Source organism: Azolla caroliniana, unplaced genomic scaffold, assembly GCF_043228905.1.
Source record: "Azolla caroliniana isolate FFs.n. ecotype wild unplaced genomic scaffold, voAzoCaro1.0.p SCAF_20, whole genome shotgun sequence".
In the NCBI taxonomy this organism is placed as follows: domain Eukaryota; kingdom Viridiplantae; phylum Streptophyta; class Polypodiopsida; order Salviniales; family Salviniaceae; genus Azolla; species Azolla caroliniana.
Window position 1 is genome coordinate 9,552,597 of NW_028230455.1, and position 9,768 is coordinate 9,562,364.

Here is a 9,768-nt window from a genome sequence, read left to right on the forward strand (position 1 = left end):
CCTCCTCGACAACCTTATGAAGGTGTTTTGTCCCAACGTTGACCCAATGATTGACTTTTTGAGGACACAACCCTCTAAACCTTGTTATAAATTATAATTGGTTGGAGAGGTCCCGATGGACAATTAGTTTAAAGATGGGCTTGAGGCTTTAGGAGGGTGGACATACCACCCTTAAAAATTTGTTTAGACCAAAATAACTTGAATCACAACTAATCATACAATCATCAAATATGAATGTGAGCCTCATACACATTACCATTACCCATTTGTACCCTCAAAATTGGATTCACCCAAAGCATCGACCATAGATCATCCACTATTAAAGTGTTCCATGCCTAGTTGAGTGTGGCCTGTTTTGGTATTGGTGTTCTTCTTGGTGCATTTCATAACGTTTTCTTATTTTTTTCCTTTTCATTTTGCATATCCATGTTTCCATGCCAATTTTTGGAGACAAAATTTCACATACCATAATAATAAAACACAAATTGGGGAGAATTTTTATACACATAATTGGAGCTTGATTTTAACCCCCAATGTTTTTACCCTCTCCTTCTACATTCTTCTTTAGTCCTAGGGAACCTTTTCTTCATTGTTCTATGCAATGCATCAGCGATCCTTCATCACAAGGAACGTGATATTGTTACATCTAATGCCTTGCAATATTTTCAATGTATGAGTTTATTTTTAGTAAGCCAAAAACATCTGACACATATATCAAATATCGAAGAATAATGTATGCTACTCAAATCACAATGATATTTGCACGCTACTCATTTCAAAGAGAAATGTTGTACTGAAGAAGCCATGGATGTAGTTAGTTTTTGGAAGCATGAATAAAGAAACTTGGGCATTCTGGCTACTCATCGATCGATAATCAATAAATAGCTATATTTAAATATGGACAGAAAGGATGAATTCAAAAAATTTGGGACATACAATAACGATGAGACAATTTCGAAATTTACTTTTCCAAAGCATTTGATTTCATTCATATGGCAAATGAAGTCATGTGGGATGTTAGAATTGTGATACTATAAATTAATAAATTATCTATTCAAGCACTATTTTTTAGAATCCAAATTTTAAGTGTTCATATTTAAAGTGAATCAATGGTTTTACCATTATATTGAAGTGTACAAAATAATCCCAATATATGGTGTAATATCCCATACACACTTGGTATTCTCAAAAGTGTCTTGAAACTACTATCGATACAAAAAAGCGTAGGGTGGTTACTCTCTTATAATTATTGTATATTGTAATAGCTTAAAATCCGAAGGTCACTGCGATTCACTATCTTCCTTGTTGTGCTTGGTACAATATTAATAAAAGAATGAGAAACCATAGACAATGTAAATAGAGGACCTTAACATGAAATTAGCATAATATAGAATTTTAGGTAGAGTATTTCTTTCATAATAATTGTCTGGTTATGTTTCTCTCTTATTCAATGTAAGGTGAGAGCCTAGAGGCCCTTATATGTAATCATGTTTCTAGGCATTCACCTCTATTTCTAGTATTGAATTGTAAAACGTAACGTGCAGAAGCTATATGACACACAAAATACCAACAGGTTTAATGGAGACCTTAAGACACGACGTACGCGGGAGAGACAGAGAGGGAAAAATACACACAGAAGAAACTGAATTCAAAATAATGTGTAAAAACTCTTTGTACATAGGATGTGCTCAGAGAGCACTTTTAAGTCCATACGGACTGACAGAAGTACTGACACATACTTCAATGCTCATAATTGAGCTCCTACACTAACTCCCAAATATATTCCCTTGCGGAATATCTGTTCAACGGCCTCCCGGTTTCCACACCGATCCGGCCTCTTGTTGCGTATCGGTTTACGCACCGATCCGGCCAATGTTGAGCTTGTATCTCAACACTCCCCCTCAAGCTCAACTTGAGGCTCTTCCGGTCCTTCGCTCCGTTTTCTCTTGACTTCACGCCTCGCTTGCGCTCTTCGACCCGTTCGATTCCGCGCGCCTCGACCCCTACGGTCGGCTTGTCTACTCGTGCGGTCTTTTCCAGCTCCCTTGCTGTCACGGTGTTGGCGCCTCTTCTGCTACCCTTTCTTCCGCTTGGCCTTCAATTGATTTGGCGTCTCCAAATCAAACATTTGAGCCGAATCAGCTCCCTTCGATTCGTCTCCACTTTTGTCCGAATTGGCTGTCTCCGATTCGCGACTTACGCGAGCTTGTTTGGTTCGGGGGTTATAACACTTATAACCCTTCAGTTCGTTCGAGTAGCCGACCAAGGTACACTTCTCGGCTTTCACGTCCAGCTTCCTCCGCTTCTCCTTCGGCACATGCACATACGCGATGCTACCGAAAACCCTCAAGTGTCGTAGATTCGACTTCCTTCCGAAATACAGTTCATGTGCTGACACTTTTTCGCCGATCTGATTCTGGATGTAGACCACGGTTCGGACCGCTTTGGCCCAATAGAACTTGGGCATGCTCTTTTCTTCCAGCATTGCTTGCGCCGCTTTCACAACCGACTGACTCTTCCTTTCGGCTATGCCGTTTTGCTCCAGCGTATACCTGCAACTGAATTCGCGCCGAATTCCCATTTGTTGCAGATAACTGTTGAATTGGCCGAAAAAATACTCTTTTCCGCCATCCGACCGCAGGCACTTGATCTTCCTCCTTGTTTCCCTTTCAACAAGATTTTTGAGGCTCTGGAAACAGAAGACTTCACTCTTCTTTTCGATGAGGTAGATCCATGTGTGCCGGGTGTAGTCATCGATGAAGGAGATCGACTCCCGCCAAGACTCACGTTCTATGCCGGTCCCCATACATCTGAATGTATCAAGTCAAGCTTATTTTGGCTCTGATTACGCTCGTTGGGGAAAGGAAGTCGGTGTTGCTTCCCTAGCTGGCAGGCTTCACAAATTTGGGCCTTTCGACTACTGAATTTCGGCAATCCGAACACAACTTGTTTCGATTGCAGGTCCTCAAGCCTTTGGTAGTTGACGTGGCCTATCCGCTTATGCCACAAGTCGATATCCGACTCGACTTTTTGCTCTTTCGCGAACATGGTAGTGCCTATGTCATTGGTGTCGAGGATGAACATCCTCCCATCTCTGCGCCCTTGCGCAATAACTTGGCCTTCTTCCTCGATGAAGCACTCAAGATGCGTGAACCGGACTTGCATCCCCTAGTCGACGATCTGTTCGACCGACACCAAATTCTTCGTAATTATCGGGACGTGTAACACGTTCATTAGCTTCCCTTTTTGCTTGACGTGGCTGAGGGGAACTTCACTGACTTCTTCGTAATTATTGGGATGCGTAACACATTCATTAGCTTCCCTTTTTGCCCGACGTGGCTGAGGGGAACTTCACTGACATGTACGATCGGATGTAGAGTGTCGTCTCTTGTTGCGACTACACCTGGTTGTTCCGGTTTTTCCAGATATGAGAACCACTCTTTATGGTTCGTCATATGGTTTGACGCTCCAGAGTCAATGTACCACACTTCGTCCAATTTCGGGGTGGTCTTCTTCATGAGTTCGCTTCGTGTCTTGTCATGAAGGCTGCCCCCTTTCCGACTTTTTTGGATCCTTCGGCGTAGTGCGTTTGCTGCCGATTTCCTTGTTCAGTTGATCCGGATCCGGATCCGGTTTTCTTCGAATCGGCGCGCTTCTTCCAACACTCGCTCTCCTTGTGACCTTTCTCGCCACAATACCAACATTCCGCAACGTGTTTTCCTTGCTGGTTCTCGTTGCCTCCTTGACTTCCCTTGCTTCCGGAGTGTCTGGAATCGTTGTCGGCATCACCACGATGCCTTCTTCCTTGTTCCCATCGACCGCCTCTATTGCGCGCCGACTCGCCTCGTCCACCACGACCACGGGGCCTATCTCCCTCCGTGTACAACATCTTGCTGTCGGCATGCGTACTCGTCGACACACCCGCATGATTCTCCTCTACAAGGAGCATTGACTGCAAGTCGAAAAATGACGGCGTATTCTCCCTTGTACAAATAGCACTTTGGAATGCTCCGAACTTCGACGCCAATCCTCTGAGGCAGATCTGCACCATTTCGCCCTCCTCAACGTTCATGTCGATGGAGGCGAGGGAGTTGTAGATATCCTTTATCTTGGAGGTGTAGTCAGCCACCGTCATGTTGCGTTGACGCACATTGCTCAACTCCTGTCGGAGTTGGAACTTCATGGCTGTGGTGCTTGCGGCGAAAATCTTTTCAGATTTCCCCAAGCATCCGTTGGTGTTCTTGCATCCCGAATGTAGCTCAAGAGTTGTTCGCTCACACAAGATGCGAAACAGTAGGAAACTCTGTTGCCGACTGTTCCTAGGCTTGGAAGTCTCTGTGTGTCGATTTGGGTGCTGCATCATTCGCTCCATCGACATAGCTCCAGTATCCATGTTCGAGCAGGTACTGGTGCATCTTGTACGACCAAGATGCAATAGTTACTTCTGTCAAGCTTCTCAATTGGAAGCGAACTAGCCATACCTCTATCCATTTTTCCATTCTGTTCTTCATCGAGATTAGGTTTTTTTTGTTTTGTGTGTGTTTCGAGCTGAAGTTAGTTGCAGAGGTTCTCAACCCTCTCGCTCTGATACCATGTAAAACGTTGTCGTAGTGTATTCCACACACTACGTGAAAACCATAAAATAATATATCCGATTTTAGATACATATAAATAAATAAATAATATATCAAAAGAATTTATCACGTGCATAGGGCAGGATTTGAACCATGCACCTCCACGTAGATAAACCCCAACTTTACCATTGTAATAATTTATCTTTAGTGTTATAAATATAGATTTAATACGTATAAGATCTTTATTTACACATACCTTTATTAAAAGGTAAAAATCATGTATTCTTTAGAGTGTGAATATTTTATTTACACGTGACATTAAAAGTGACTCATGCACATCTAGCGTGCATGAGCCCTATATTTAGGAAATGACAAAGCATCACATGCACATTTAGTGTGCATGGGCACTTTAGGTGAAAAAGCATGAAGCCATGCTTAGCCTCTTCCATCTTTATATAAGGAGGAGAAAAATATGTATATGGTTGTTGATTAATATACAAGTTTTTGATCAATCTAATATATTCGTGGGATTCACGAATTTTGCCATCTAATTGCTCTTATAATCTAAATATTGTTTTAATTACACTAAACTCGTGAGATTCACGAGATTGCTATCTTACTTCTCTTTCCACTATTCATAGCTAGCCTTAAGTTGTATTCCTCTTCCTCCTAGTCAAAAACCTCGGCGGTTCCCACCCGACTCACGCAACGATCCGGAGCCGAAGGGCACGACACAGTTGGTGAACCCGACGTGAAGTCCGGGTGGCAAGGAGATGGAAAATCAACCGGAGGCTAGCAACATGATGATGATGTTCGAGCGCATGCTACAAGAACAACGTGCGATGTCGGAGATAGCGGCATCAGTGGAGCGGCTCGTGCAACGAAACAGGCAATTCAACGGGAAAGACGTGTCGCGGTATCTTCGGGACTACAAGGCGGAGATGCTACGGTGCGGAATATCGGAAGGACTGCAAGTGACGTCCTTCAACCGGGTGGCGACCGACGGGCTTCAAGCAAGCATCCATGGGCTACGACAGCAAAATCCGACATGGGAGGCGTTTGAAGTAGAGCTAAAGAGGGCGTTCGCCATCGAGGATTCCTCCAAGGCGACGCGAAGGGGATTCGAAGACTGGGTGGAGACGCCGGACAAGGGATTGAAGGTCGTTGATGTGTTTTCGGCATTCGAAAGCCGGTTCGGGAGGTTGTCCGCGAGGGATCAAGCTATCCTCGTACCGGACAAGGTGATCATGTTCTTGCGAGCCGTGGACGTCCGGGACCAGAAAGATCTCGGAGTGCTCTTGGAGGACACGACCACGGAGAGCGGCCTCACCGAAACATGGGAAAGCGTGTGGGATATCGTCGCGCGATACACGAAGAGGGGGCAATGGCTTGCCAACGAGGAAAAGAGGGTTTCGGAACCGATTCCGAAACCGAGAACCGGATTGGAAGACCATCAACTGAGGGCTCGAGAGACTACAACCGAGAAGGCGATTGATGCATCTACGGTGGAGCAACTATTGAAGGAGATGGAGAATCTGAAGATCGCGATGGTGAAGAAGTCGGATGACCGCCCCACAAGCTCCAAGTATACGGACCGACGGTGCATATGGTGCGATAGCGCCGAACACGATCGGAGGGATTGCGACGAGCATAAGGAGGCGCTACGGCGGGTTCTCATCTACTACGAGGGAAACCGGATTCATTCGATGGACTCTCGGAAGCCACTCCGACCGAACTTCCGTAAAGGCGGCATGAAGAAGGTGCTCGAGGAGGAATTGGCGGCAAGAAGCAACTATGCAACAACCGCGGGAATATGTGTCGGGGAGTCATCGAGAGCAAAGACGTCTTTTTGGCCGGAAGTTCTAGAAAACACCGAGAAGACCGACTCTAACGAGATCCGAAGCACCGCGGAAGGCGTCCGGGAAGCTACGGGATGGGAGTGCCCTGTCGACAAGAATAGCGTATACGCCCTGTGTCAATTGCATAAGGTGTATGTGGACGAGAAACGACGACGCACGGAGGATGCGGCCGGGCCATCAAAGATACCGGAAAGCTGGAACTCCGGAGGTAAGGGAAAAGAAAAGGCGACTCCGGCATTCAAGCTCGCCTCGGACATAGAACAACAAACCGACTTGAAAAGAGTGTTCGAGGAAAGAATCTTGGATAGCCGGGTAGATTTCTCGCTTCGGGAGCTACTCGGAATAGCAAAGAAGGAGTTCCACGATCTTCTCGTGGATCTCGTGAAGCGAAAAAGACAAAGTACGGAGGAAAATGCTCCAAGGGTGAATGCGAACACCGTTTTAATGAACGACACCGAAGTGGAGGACGAAATTCCGAACTCCCACTATACAAGGCCACATTGGGCACGCGCGACTACGGAGACTCCGGTCCGAATCGGCAACATCAAAGAACCCGTGCTAGCATTGATTGATCACGGATCGGAGATCAACTTGATGTCCAAGGAGTTCTACTGGAAGGGGAAGTGGCCTATTAACACCAACCATGGATGGAAGATTCGGGCGGCCACCAAAGCAACGGAAGATCTATTTGCGGCTTGTCCGGATGTGACGGTGAAGATCGGGGATGTCGAGATCGACCAAAATTTCTTCGTGCAAGATGAGGTTTCACATTCCGTCATCCTCGGCCAACCCTTTATCACGGCATCACGGATGGAGACGAAGGTGCTCGATAGCGGTGCGGCTTTTGCACGAATTCGGAGCCAAAACGGTGGGAAATCCGTCCAATTCCTAACGGTGCCGGCAAATCACGAAAGGAACAAGAGGGAACTCTTGTCCCAAGTGAGAATGGATTTTTAAAGCGGACTGTTGCGGAGTGGGGAAGTGATAGTCCGAGAAACCCTGATACCCCACACAGGAAGAAAACTCTCGGAGCAAAACATGTACGAACAGGTCCGGATGGGGCATCTACGTACACGACCGTAACCGGAGGATTGAAGAAAGGATACCGACAAGTGGAGGATAAGTTGCGGTCGGCATCAATAATAAAAGAAGATGAAGAAATCGTGGGGATAGTCGAAGAAGTGTTCTATGGGAGCACGCTACAACGACTTGAAGAACTTGCGGAAGATAAAAGCCAAGGGAACCGGGTAGTCCCGGTGGAATCGGTCGAGATGTACGAGATCATTGCGAAAATGGAGCCGGATACGCTCCGCAAAGAAGAAGCAATGGTAAGTACGAAATACAAGACCATGGAGAAGAAGGTGAAACCGGCCGCGGGACCACTACCCGTCGATAGCGAACAAAAGAGGAAAGAAGTCTCGGGAGATCCGACACTTCGGAAGACCGTGGATATCGGACATGCCTTCACGGATGAGACCCGGAAGAAACTTCGGATCGGTGGAGGTGGGTTCCTATTACAAAAAGAAGAAGAACGGTTTCGCGAGATGTTGGAGCAATACGGCAAAGCATTTGCATTTACATCAAGGGAGATAGGGTGCGTCGATCCGAGAACAGTGGAGCTGATGGTGATCTTCACGATTGACCATGTACCGTGGAACCTGAAGCCGATTCCGGTGCCACGAGCGCATATTCCGAAAGTCATTGACTTGCTCAAGGAGAAGGTGGCGATGGGGATTCTAGAGCCATCAACTGCTCCGTACTCAAATCGATGGTTTACGGTTCCGAAGAAGAATGGGTCACTCCGATTTATCCAAGACTTGCAACCGGTGAATAAGGTCACGATCCGGAACTCGGGAGTCGGTCCGATAGTGGACGAATTTGCGGAAGCTTTTGCCGGTCGTGCGATATACTCCATCGGAGACCTATACTCGGGGTATGACCAATTCCAACTAGCCGTGGAGAGTCGAGACATCACAACCATGCGAACACCGATAGGATTAGTCCGAATGTGCACACTACCACAAGGAGCGACAAACTCGGTTGCTCATATGATGAACGCGATGAACAAGGTGCTTCGAGACTGCATTCCGGAGATAACGATGCCGTTCCTCGATGACATTCCGATGAAAGGATGCGCGGTAGAAGAAAAAGATGAGACTATGGATGATCGGGGATGCCGAAAGTTCGTGGTCGACCATATTCATGATTGCGAGAAAGTGTTGCGAAAGCTAGAAGATGTGCACCTAACACTTTCCGGGGAGAAATCGGCATTCGGGCAAGAAGAAATATTGGTGGTCGGACATCTATGTGGGCCCTACGGCCGAAGACCGTCACCAACAAAGATCGATGCGATTCAAGCTATGGAGGAAGTATGCGAGTCAACATCCGAAGTCCGAAGGTTTCTCGGTGCATGTGCATTCTATCACATATGGATTCCGCACTATGCACATATAGCGGATCCACTCTACCACTTGTTGCGGAAAGGTAAGAAATTCGAATGGAAACCAGAACACACCAAAGCCATGAAGAAATTGAAGAAGACACTTCGGAGGGCGGAAGCACTTAAGAAACCGAGCTATGACCGACCGATCATAGTAACGGTTGATACAAGTCCAACCGGTATCGGGTGGGTCATCAATCAAGCCGACTCGGATGGTTCGCGGTATCCGATCCGATTCGGAGCAAAGGTTCTCAACGAAAGGCAACGTGGATATGCGCAAGTCAAAAGAGAACTGTGGGGAGTCGTGTTGGCGATAAAATCGGATCGGGATTATTTGATCGGAGCCGAAGTGGTGATCGAGACGGATTGTCTTCTGATACTCGGGATGATGCGGTGTTGTACGATACCGGATGTAGCTATGCTAAGGTGGGTTACATATGTCAAGTCGCTTAATCCGGAGGTTCGACACATCTCGGGGAAGGACAACGCGGTAGCGGATATGTTATCAAGGGCTCGGTTCGGAGACGACATAACCGAATTGGATAATGAAGAAGTTTCCGAAGACTACTTCGCGTCGGAGCACATATGCCGAGTAAACGTAATCCGGGAATTCCGGGAAGAAGAATACGAGGGAGAAAGCTTGATGATCGGGAAGATGTTACAAGAGGCCGAGGATTCAACAAACGATAAAGGAAGAAGAGCCGAGATCCGAAGGAAGAAGAGACAAGTCCAAAAGTTCTTCTTGGAAAACGGATTAATATGGAGGGCGCCGAAAAGACCGGATGGTATACCACTTCGAGTAGTTGGGACAAAAGAGCAACGAAACCGGATAATGTCCGAGTTTCACGAATCCGATTGGGCTGGACACCGAGGAACATGGGCAACATTTGTGAAG